This window comes from Chionomys nivalis, chromosome 3 (assembly GCF_950005125.1).
Source record: "Chionomys nivalis chromosome 3, mChiNiv1.1, whole genome shotgun sequence".
Lineage (NCBI taxonomy): Eukaryota > Metazoa > Chordata > Mammalia > Rodentia > Cricetidae > Chionomys > Chionomys nivalis.
The window spans coordinates 92,810,195-92,822,026 of record NC_080088.1 but is presented as its reverse complement, the minus strand read 5'-3'; positions in this window follow the sequence as shown (position 1 = coordinate 92,822,026).

Below are 11,832 nucleotides of genomic sequence, written 5' to 3'. Positions count from 1 at the left end.
ATGGCAGCCGACATCCAGGGGACCCCAACGCTGGACCAGAGATGGAGAGTGGTGCAGGACACAGGGGCCACCTCCCATGGCAAAGGACCTGTCCAAGACCCCATGCTGGCTTTGGGCCTTTCTTGGGTCATTCTGACCGCTGAGGATGCCCTGGGACTGCTCCGTATCCCTGGATTCCGATGACTGACAGCCCATGGCTCACACTCAGGCTGCAGGGGTCGCTGTGGGATGAGAGAATGGGTCCCCACCACCACTGGCGTGAGAAGTGTGCAGTTGGTTCTGGGGTGCCAGTACCAGGGAAGACAGGGTGGCTTTTCTCCTACTATCGGGTTCTCCCCTCAAGCTCACACAAACTTCCCACGATTCAGCCGTGCTGACGAGGGAGTTGATGGGAGGGAGGCAAAGGAAACAGCCAGGGTTAGTGAGATATGTGCACTGTGCTTGGGGACCTGCATGGGGAAGACCTAAGGAGTTTGGTCTGTTGATAAATTATGTATTTATTTGAGACAGGGTCTTATGTAGCTCAGGCTGGCCTTGAACTTGCAATGTAGCTGAGGATGACCCTGAATCTTGATCCTCCTGCCTTCCTCTCAACTTGTGAGACTCTAGCCATGGGCCACTACCCCAGGTTTATGTGGTGCTGGAGACGGAGCCCAGGACCCTGTGTGTGCTAGGCAAATGCTCTACCAATTGCCACATTCCCAAGGCCTTCTGTCTTAAAAAAACAAAAACAAAAACAAAACAAAAAACTGGGGGGGGGGGAGAAGAAACAAAATTTAGTTCCATGTTTGGCAAGACATTTTCATTGCCTTGTCTGGTTTTTGTGTTTGATTTTTTGAGATGTGGGTATGAGGGGGAATGGTGGAGGGCTAGGGAGTGGCAGAGTTGGGGTGATCAAGCTGACAGGCCAGGAGAGCAAAGCAGTAAGTAGTTTTCCTCTGTGGTTCCTGCCTCTGCCTCTGCTCCTGTTTGAGTTCCTGTCCCAGCTTCCCTTGATGATGGACTGGCAGCTGTAAGCTGAAATGAACCCTCTCCTCCCCAAGTTGCTTTTGGCAAGGTGTTTATCACAGCAACAGACAGCAGACGAGGATACTGTGCTTTCTGTCTTACGCTGGGAACTTTCAGGACCAAGACAGAGGGGACAAGGGCTAAGTGGACTGTGACTTTACCTCCTTAGTGTTGGGAGGTGGAGTTGGGCGGCAGCTTCACAGACTAGGAAGCAGGTTTTAGACATGCATGTACCTGGCCCAGAAATATTAAACAGATGCCACAGCTGGATTCTGGGGTCGTCCCTCCCTCCCTACTGTGACACCTGATGCCAGGAAAGATGGCTTGGGACTTCCTTGAAGCCCTTGCCCATTAGGACTTTCCAAACTGTTGGGGGGTTCTATATTTGGGGGCTTTGCTGGGACCTCTGTGAGCCCTGTTGATCCCACCTCAACTATGGTGAGGTGACTGGGGTGTACCAGCTGGGATCTCAAGCCCCTCAAGCTCAGGTCTGTGGGTCCCAAGTCCACACTAAGAACCTTTAGAAGCAGTGTAAGGTGACTTGTAAGGCTACAGTAGCCGGCAAACTCTTTCTTTGTGTGTGTGTGTTTGTTTGTTTTTTTTTTTTTTTTAGATAATGTTTTCTGTGTAGCCCTAGCTGTTCTGGAACTCACTCTGTAGACCAGACTAGCCTCAAACCCTCAGAGCCACCTGCATAGGCAAACTTTTTTTTTTTTTTTTTTTTTTGATTTTCGAGACAGGGTTTCTCTGTAGTTTTTGGTTCCTGGAACTAGCTCTTGTAGACCAGGCTGGCCTCGAACTCACAGAGATCCGCCTGCCTCTGCATCCCGAGTGCTGGGATTAAAGGCGTGTGCCACCACCTCCCGGCTTAGGCAAACTTTTTGATTGTGAAGATTTTTCATAATGTTTATTATAAAACACGTCGCTAGCCCATTGGAGGCTGGAGCTCATCAGTCATGGCTGTACTCAAAAAGAAAGGTGGGTGGAAAGACGGCTCAGTGGGTAAAGCGCTTGCCAGGGAATTGTGAGGACCCTCAGAGCGTGTGTAAAGGCTGGTAGCATGAGATAATGCATGTCTGTGATCTCAGTGCTCCAAGCAGGGGACTAAAAGATGGAGACAGGATTTCTGGAAATGTGTAGGCCAGTTGGCTGGCATATGAGGGGAACAGGGTGGAAGGCAAGGACTGACACGGAAGGTGTCCTCTGCCCCTACACATGCTGTGGCACACGTGTCTCTACACACATGAAATTTAAAAACAATAATGCCAGGCGGTGGTGGTGCACACCTTTAATCCCAGCACTCGGGAGACAGAGGCAGGCGATCTCTGTGAGTCTGAGGCCAGCCTGGTCTACAGAGTGAGTTCCAGGACAGCCAGGCTACACAGAGAAACCCTGTCTCAAAATGTCATAAACAATAAAAGAGGAAAGGTGTGGGGATGTTGGTTCAATGGTAGAGTGCCTGCCTGAGGCTCTGGGTCCGTCCCCAAGCATCTCCAAATAATGAGAGTGGTAATGAGAAATAGCAGTAGTTGATAGAGGAGAAAGAGGACCAGTGGAGGAAGGACAGAAGGAAGGGAGGAAGCGGCCTGTAGACCCCCTGGATAGGAAGAGAAACATGACATCTGTTTGGCCAATGGGGTGTTCATTGAAGACCGAGCTCTTGATTTGGGGGTGTGCAAGGAGATGAATTCATGGGTTAAGAGGCACACTGGTGGCCATAACATTAGGTGGCAGACAGCTAAGGACCTCTCTGGCTCAAATATTCCTGAGGACAAGCCACTACACCAGGAAGCTGAAGACTCACCCTAGACTGGCCTGTGCTTCTGTGACTCTTGCACAGATGCGTGTCTGAGTCCACAGCTCCCAGAACAAAACTTGACAACTGCAACTTCTCTTAGTTCTGGAGGCTGCGGTGAGGGCCGAGGTGCAGATGGTGTCTGGCGAGGCGTGTCTGGGTTGCAGATTCTTGAGGATCTTTTGAGGTGGGAGGAGGGTATGAGAGTTTGGTTTATGAGGGCACAAATGCCCCATTCACAAGGGTTCCACCCTGATGGTCTCATCACCTCCCAAAGCAGTGAATTATTCCTCTTTCCCCGTCATTTGCTGTCAGTTCTTTTTTTTTAGGATTTAATTTTTAGGGGCTGGAGAGATGGCTCAGTGGTTAAGAGCACTGCCTTCTCTTCCAAAGGTCCTGAGTTCAACTCCCAGAAACCACATCACAACTATCTGTAACTCCAGTCCTAGGCGATCCAGCACCCTCTTCTGGCCTCCACGGGAACTGCATGCACATGGTGCACAGACATGTGTGCAGCCAAAACACCTACACATAACAATTTTAAAAATATAATAAAAGTTCCCAAAATAATCCATGTCTGTTTTGCTTGTGTACCATGTGAGTGTCTGGTGTCCAGAGAGGCCAGGTGAAGATTTCAGATCCTCTGGAACTGGAGTAAAAGACAGGGATAAACTGTAATGTGGGTTCTGGGAAGCAAGCCTGGGTCTTCTGTAAGAGCAGCCAGTGCTCTTAACTACCGAGCCATCTTTCTAGATCTATGTTACCAAGTTTTTCTTCTTCCTCTTCTTCTTTTTGAGACAGGGTTTCTCTGTGTAGCCCTGGCTGTCCTAGAACTCACTCTATAGACCAGGCTAGCCTTGAACTCAGAGATCTGCCTGCTTTTGCCTACTGAATGCTAGGATTAAAGGTGTATGTCACCTACCTGGCCTCAGTTCAGATTTCTTAAAGAGAGCCATTCTGGCAAGGGTGAGGTGGTATCTCAGAGTAATGTTAATGCTGACCCCTTTTGGGAATAGTTACTAATAATTCGTATTTTTCTTTTGAATGCTGCCTCTCTTTTTGTTTTTGTTCTGTTTTTTTGTTTGTTTGTTTTTTGTTTTTTTTTTTGATACAGAGTTTTGCTGTGTTGCTCTGACTGTCCTGGAACTAGCTCTTGTAGACCAGGCTGGTCTTGAACTCACAGAGATTCACCTGCCTCTGACTCCTGAGTGCTAGAATTAAAGGTGTGTACCACCACTGCCCAGCCTCATTAGCCCATTTCTTAATAGGCAGTTGTATTTCATTAAGTATTTAAATCTGTGAGGTTTTTTGTAACTTCTAGATATCAATACCCTGTCTGAAGTGTAGCTCCAGATCCCCCATTCTGTGGGTATCCGTGTGCCCTGCTGTTTAACTGTGAAGAAACCTTAATTTCATGTGGTCCCATCTGTTGATTGTTCCTTTTTCTTACTCTCTGCACCCTCATAGCAATCCAGAGCCCAGGGTGTGTCAAGCCCTCTTTAGTACCAAGAGATAGTTTCTGGATCATTCTTGCAAGATCCACAGTTAGTTATGTTTTTCCTCTGCTGCAACCCTGGTTATGAAACCAGTTGGGCACATGACCTCTGTCTAAGATAAGACACACTTGGGGCCCCATGGAGCGGAAGAATAGCCTGGGAGGCCCAGTTACATAACGGAGCTTGGAGTTTAGGAAAATGACATGACATGAGACTGGGGGCATGACTTGGTGATAGAGCCCCTGCCTAGAAGCCCCCAGTGAGGGGCTGGGGTGTGACTCAGTGGCAGAGCACCTGCCTAGAATCCCCCACTGAGGGGTTGAGGTGTGGCTCAGTGGCAGAGCACTTACTAGCTATGTCCTCGCCCCCAACCCATTCATCCACAGCACTGAAACAAAACAACCTCCATCTCCCACCCCACCCCCCATAAAACCACACACACACAAAGAAGAATCTGTATTGTGGAAACTCCAGGGCACAGCCAGCCCCAATTGACCTCTACTGATATATGCATTCCCTACCCAGAAGCCATTGGATAGTTGTGTAGCTCAAGTTTTGGAGTCTAAAAATAGGATTAGGGTCCAATTCTGTCACTTACAGGACTGTGTGCCTTCAGCTGGTTGATCAAGTTCTTTGAACTTCTACCTCTTCACCTGTAAATTTATGGATACCATGTTGCCATTTCAGAGTCAGAAAGTTTCTGCATGTTGTTCTCTAGGAAGTGGGTTTGCAAATAGAGGAGAAATGAAGAGTATAAGGGTTAAAGGCACTTGCTGCCAAGCCTGGGAACTTCAGATCAATGCCAGAACCTACATGGTTGAGAAACCAATACAGCAAATTGTCATCTGACCTCAATATGCACAGCAAACACATACACGCAGACAGAAATGCAATAACAGATTTAAAAGGCACAGAAAATTTGGGTTGTCTCAAGTTTGAGTCGCCTGTGTGTTAGGCAAGCATGATCATCACTAAACTATGGAAACTGGCTTTGTTAATCCATGATGAAAAGCATGAAGATGTTCATTTACAGACTTTCCTTAGATGGATAGCTAGAAGAAGGTTTGTGGAATCATCAGGAAGGTGTATTTGTGTGTGTGTGTGCACGTGCGCACACGTGCGTGCATGCATGCGCTCACGCGTGTATGCATGTGTGTGCATATGCCTGACATAATTTTTGTCACTGGACACACATTTAGACACACCTGGGAAGAAGGAACTGTAGTTAAGAAATTACCTCCAGGGGCTAGAGAGATGGCTCAGAGGTTAAGAGCACCGGCTGCTCTTCCAGAGGTCCTGAGTTCAATTCCCAGCAACCACATGGTGGTTCACAACCATCTATAATGCTATCTGGTGCCCTCTTCTGGCAGAAGACTGTATACTTAATAAATAAATAAATTAAAGTAAATTACCTCCATCAGATTGGCCTGTGGAGCCAGGCGGTGGTGGCACACGCCTTTAATCCCAGCACTTGGGAGGCAGAAGCAGGTGGATCTCTGTGAGTTCAAGTCCAGTCTGGTATACAAGAGCTAGTTCCAGGACAGGCTCCAAACCCTATCTCGAAAAACAAAACAAAACAAAACAAAAAAAAAAAAGATTGCCCTGTGGATATGTCTGTGGGGGCTTTGTCTTGATTGTCCATTGATATGGGAGGGCCTAGCCAGATATGGGTGGGTGCTTTCACCACTGAGTCAGGGGGGCTGGGTCTTATCAGAAAGTAGGCTGAGCAAGCCAGGGGAAGCAAGGCAGGGCCTCCATTGATCTGCTTCAGTTCCTACCTTCAAGCTCCTGCCTTGATTTCCCTGAGTGATGGAATGTAACCTGTAAGCTAAAATACTCACTCTCCACTCCCACCCCTGCCAAATTGCTTTTGTTCATTCTTTATCACAGCAATGAAAAGCAAGCTATAACAGCACATGTGTGTGTGCAGGGTGTGTGTGTGTGTGTGTGCAGGGTTGTGTGCCTGCAGGGCTGTGTGCATGCAGGACTGTGTCTGCAAGGCTTGTGTGTGTGTCTGCAGGGCGTGTGTATGCAGGGTGTGTGTGTGTGTGTGTGTGTATGGCTGTTTGTGTGCAGGGCGTGTGTGTGTGCAGGGTGTGTGTGTGTTCAGGGTGTATGCCCATGCCAGTGCATGCAGCAGTAAAGGCCTGAAGTGCCCTGATCTGTGGTAGTATGATGTTATTATCTTCTTTGGACTCTTTTGGGAGGCCTGCCACCCAGCTCCCAAATTCTTATTTATAAACAGCCTGCATTGGCTTGGCTTGTTTCTGGCCTTGTTTTTTTAACTTATATTTTCCCATCTACCCTTTGGCCTCTGTCATTGTATTCTTCTTCTTCTTCTTCTTCTTCTTCTTCTTCTTCTTCTTCTTCTTCTTCTTCTTCTTCTTCTTCTTCTTCTTCTTCCTCCTCCTCCTCCTCCTCCTCCTCCTCCTCCTCCTCCTCTTCTTCTTCTTCTTCTCCCTCCTCCTCCTCCTCCTCCTCCTCCTCCTCTTCCTCCTCCTCTGTAGAGAGCTGCGTGAAGCCACACCTGATGGCAATGTAGAGAGCTGCGTGGAGTCACACCTGATGGTGCTGGCTCCCGCCCTCCGCAATCCCGAAAGCGAGTGCTCTCTGTGATAATCAACTCCTAATATCAACTAGGCCTGACTTATGCTATTATCATGCAATGATTGTCAGCTGCTTACATATGCTTGGACCTATGGGCAGTGCCCACCTGGCAATCTGGGGTTGGCGGCCCAGGCCTACTTAAGGGCTGGGGGAGAGAGGAAAAAAGAGTGACAGAGAGAGGAAAAGAGTGAGAAGAGAAAAGATTGCTGTGAATAAAGTCCTGGAATAAACTGCTTAGCAAGAAGAGCTCTGGTGGTCGCGTCATCCTTGCTGGACGAGGGGGGCTGCGACAGTTGGTGGCCCATACGGGGACAAGACAAGTGGTGCCGCGTACGGGGATCCTCCAAACCTCTTTCCGTGGAGCCCAGAACTTGCTGCAGTCAGGGGGTGCACCGGATAATCCTCAGGTAAAGACTGGGGATCCGCGAAAAAAGCGGGTTTTCCACTCTCGCCGGTAGAAGGGAGAGAGGGAGAGTGGGGGTAATAGGGCCGCGACTATAGCGGACGGATTAAAGTGAGGGCCACGACCAAAGTGGACGGTTTAAAATGAAAATAAAGAATGGGATTTTAGAATGGGCGCTTCAACAGCACACTTGATTTTTCTGGCTCTTAACGAGCTGTTAAGGAGCGCATTGGAAAAGTTTTTGACTGAATGTGACACAATTGCTCCTTGGTTTGCCGTCTCTGGCAATCTTAATGTGTCATCCTGGGACAAGCTTGGTAGAGATCTGAATTTTGCTGCTGAACAAGGTACGCTAAGGAAGGGAGTTAGATTCATGCGGTTTGAATTACCGAGACCTCCTGAGTTTGCAGTGGAGTGAGCAGCTGCGGCTCCAAGGCCAAGCAGCGCTGAGGGTCTGCGAAGCTGCAAACACCCAGGACCTGCCTTGCGCTAGGCTACTCCCAGCGTGTGCCTCAGGGCATAGAAGCGCAACACAACCGTGATAAGATCTGTTGGCCTGGACCTCTGTCCCTGCCCCAGGCAACAGGCTGAGAGGGGATCTGTCTCACCCCCATGGGGTCAGGGCTGTGCTGCCACGCCTCCACCTTCCAGCTCGGTTTGAGAGGTAGAGTCTCGGCCTCTCCCCAGTCACTGCTGTGACCTGCGTCCAAGCGAGGCTGAAAATGGCAGTAAAAATGCAACGTCCCCGCTCAGCAGGAAGTAGCCAGAGAGATTGACAACATCCAAATTCCCTATAAGATAATTTAAGTGGGGTTTTTTCAGAGCAGCAAACCTGCTTTCCTGAGTTCCGCTCCACTCCATGCACCAGTCTGGACCCAGAACGAATGCAGCTGGGGCAGAAAGGCAGCTGGAGCAGAGCTTTGCTAGGTAGGTGGCTGTGGTAGAAGGCACATTGTCTCAGCAGTCGGTACCTAGCCTGGCGGATGCCACAGCAGTGCCAAGAATGCAGCATATGGTCACTTAGCAGAAGCAGGATCAGCTGAGCTGCTAGGGAAGCCAAAGAGGTGCACGAGGGAGAAGGTGTCTTCCATGCACTCAGCTGACAAGAATGAATGTGCCACGGGGGTATGGCAGCTGGGGTATGTTAAGAGAGGCAAATTCATACCCTACTCTGTCAGACATTTCTATCCATCCGGGGCTGTGTGTGACCAGCATTCAATATGACTCATGCAGCTAATCTGTCTAAAGAATTGTCTAGATATCTTTTAGGTAATTGGTCTGGTGAATTCAAAAACTGGAAAAGCTGCAGATGACGATTGCGACTGCAGATTCCACACGCATGGATACCAGCCTGACAGAAGGACTATCCTCCTGAATCACTCCATGGATCATCTGAAGGAGTGGGCGGGAGTAGGAGCCCTAGCAGGCTTAATGGTGCTTGCCTCCCTGGTATGCCTATGGTGCATTTGTCACATAAGGGTTTCACAGCATCGCAATGCAGTTATGATCATTCAGGCCTTCACGGCCATTGAAGCAGGACAGTCTCCCCAAGTTTGGCTATCTTAAAAGAGATAGAAGCGAGCACAGGATGCGAGGCTTGCACACTGCACTTGAGGTAAGCATACATCAACCTCAAGAAGAGCAAGTCTGATTGCACGTGGGTTGGTGTCTAACTCCCACCTCTGTAAAGGGACACTGGACAGGTCTAGTGTTCTCTGGGTGGATGACACCTGGACAGACACTAGTACATGTTCCATTTTTAACAGAGATCAGACCTCTACTCTTGCCTGTAGCTTTACAAAACAAAAGGGGGAACTGTAGAGAGCTGCGTGAAGCCACACCTGATGGCAATGTAGAGAGCTGCGTGGAGTCACACCTGATGGTGCTGGCTCCCGCCCTCCGCAATCCCGAAAGCGAGTGCTCTCTGTGATAATCAACTCCTAATATCAACTAGGCCTGACTTATGCTATTATCATGCAATGATTGTCAGCTGCTTACATATGCTTGGACCTATGGGCAGTGCCCACCTGGCAATCTGGGGTTGGCGGCCCAGGCCTACTTAAGGGCTGGGGGAGAGAGAGAAATTTTACAATTGTCAAAAGGTCCCTGAATAAAAACTGCAGTGAGAAGAGCTCCGGTGGTCGCGTCATCCTTGCTGGACAAGGGGGGCTGCGACACTCCTCCTCCTCCTCTTCTTCTTCCTCTTCCTCCTCCTCCTCTTCTTCTTCCACACACACAAGCCTTGCATACAGTCCTGCATGCACACAGCCCTGCAGGCACACAGCCCTGCACACACACACACACCCTGCACACACACATGTGCTGTTATAGCTTACTTTTCATTGCTGTGATAAAGAATGAACAAAAGCAATTTGGCAGGGGTGGGAGTGGAGAGTATTTTAGCTTACAGGTTACATTCCATCACTCAGGGAAATCAAGGCAGGAGCTTGAAGGTAGGAACTGAAGCAGATCAATGGAGGCCCTGCCTTGCTTCCCCTGGCTTGCTCAGCCTACTTTCTGATAAGACCCAGCCCCCCCCCTCTTCTTCTTCTTCTTCTTCTTCTTCTTCTTCTTCTTCTTCTTCTTCTTCTTCTTCTTCTTCTTCTTCTTCTTCTTCTTCTTCTTCTTCTTCTTCTTCTTCTTCTTCTTCTTCTTCTTCTTCTTCTTCTTCTTCTTCTTCTTCTTCTTCTTCTTCTTCTTCTTCTTCTTCTTCTTCTTCTTCTTCTTCTTCTTCTTCTTCTTCTTCTTCTTCTTCTTCTTCTTCTTCTTCTTCTTCTTCTTCTTCTTCTTCTTCTTCTTCTTCTTCTTCTTCTTCTTCTTCTTCTTCTTCTTCTTCTTCTTCTTCTTCTTCTTCTTCTCCTTCCTCCTCCTCCTCTTCTTCCTCCTTTCTCCTCCTCCTTCTTCTTCCTTTTTTTTTTCCTCTGTAGCTTTGGAGGCTGTCCTGGAACTCTCTTTGTAGATGAGACTGGCCTCGAATTCATAGAGATTCACCCGCCTCTGCTTCCCGAGTGCTGGGATTAAAGGTGTGTGCTGCTACTGCCTGGACTGTTCTTTAAATCTTACTTTTACTCCAAGGATTGCTGTGTAGGTGGGTGGCTGGCCTCTGATGTCCTCCTCCTTCTTGGGCTACTACTCCTCCCAACCTTTTCCCAGATTTCTCCTCCTATATACTCTTTGCCTGTCAGCCCTGAGCGTCCTTTTTCCTAACTCGCTATTGGCTGTTCGGATCTTTATTAAACCATCAGGTTTTATAGACAAAGTATCACAGCTTCACAGAGTTAAACAAAAGCGACATAAACAAAAGTAACATGCCTTAACATAATATTCCCAATGCTGATCTATTACACTCTATGTTAGTCCCTTGAGAGAGGGGTCTCCATTTGAACCTGGAGCTAGGGCGTTGGCCGGCAAGCTCCCTCAGGCCTCCTGGTTCTACTCCTCCCCTCTCCTCGACACTGAGGGTGTAGGCATGCATGGGGCCAGACCCAGTCTTTCACATGGTTGCTGGGGTTCAAAACTGGATCCTAAATGCATGCTCAGCCAGCACTGCTCCTCCCCACTGAGCCACCTGCCCAGCCCCAGGAAGATGTATGTTTTGTATGGCACTGCCACACAGTTTCTCAGAGGCACACAATGCTGCACTTCCACCTGCCATGGAAGGCCACCCACTTGCTCTGCCGTTTCACTTGCATTTGGAGTTGTCAGTGTTTATACTGGCATAAGCCATTCCAGCTGATATGTAATAGAAAATAACATTTACGTAGCCCAGGCTGACCTCAGACTTGCAATCCTGCCTCCATTGCCCAAGCGTTGGAATTATAAGCGAGTGCCGTAACACCTGCCTAAATAAAATGCAGGCGTATTGTTCAGGCATAGTGATGCATGCCTTTAATCCCAGCACTCAGGAGGCAGGGGCAGAGGCAGGTGGACCTCTGTGTATTCTAGGCCAGCCTGGTTCCAGAATAGCCAGAGCTACATAGAGTGATCCTGTCAACAACAACAACAACAAAAATGAACATATTTCATGACATTTATACTTTGTTTTGGAGACACTGCTACCTTCAGGCTCACTGTGTATCCAAAGCTGATCCTGATCCTCCTGTCTCCACCTCCGGAATGTGCTGGAGTTGAAGATGTGCCGCCATGCATTGTTTACGCACTAATAGGGATGGAACCCAGAGCTGGGCAAGCACTCTACTCAGTCACACCAGTCCTGAAACTTACTGTGTTCTATCTCCCCGCTACATCCCTACCCCTCACCGCCCCGCAAAAGAAAGAGATATTGGCTCTCTAGCTCCCAGTGCCTCAGAAGTGACCTTATTTGGGCACTGGGTCAGTAGAGTGGCAATAAAATGAGATCACGGGGTGTTCCTGATCCTGCCTGCAGAAGCACACAGGACCAGAAAAGCCTCCCACAAGCTTTCTGCAAGAACTCTATCAGAACCAGCCTGCTTGGGACCTGGATTCCTGCTGTGGCCTCCAGAACCGCATAGGAGCCTGAGCCGGTCATGCGCACACTAGGC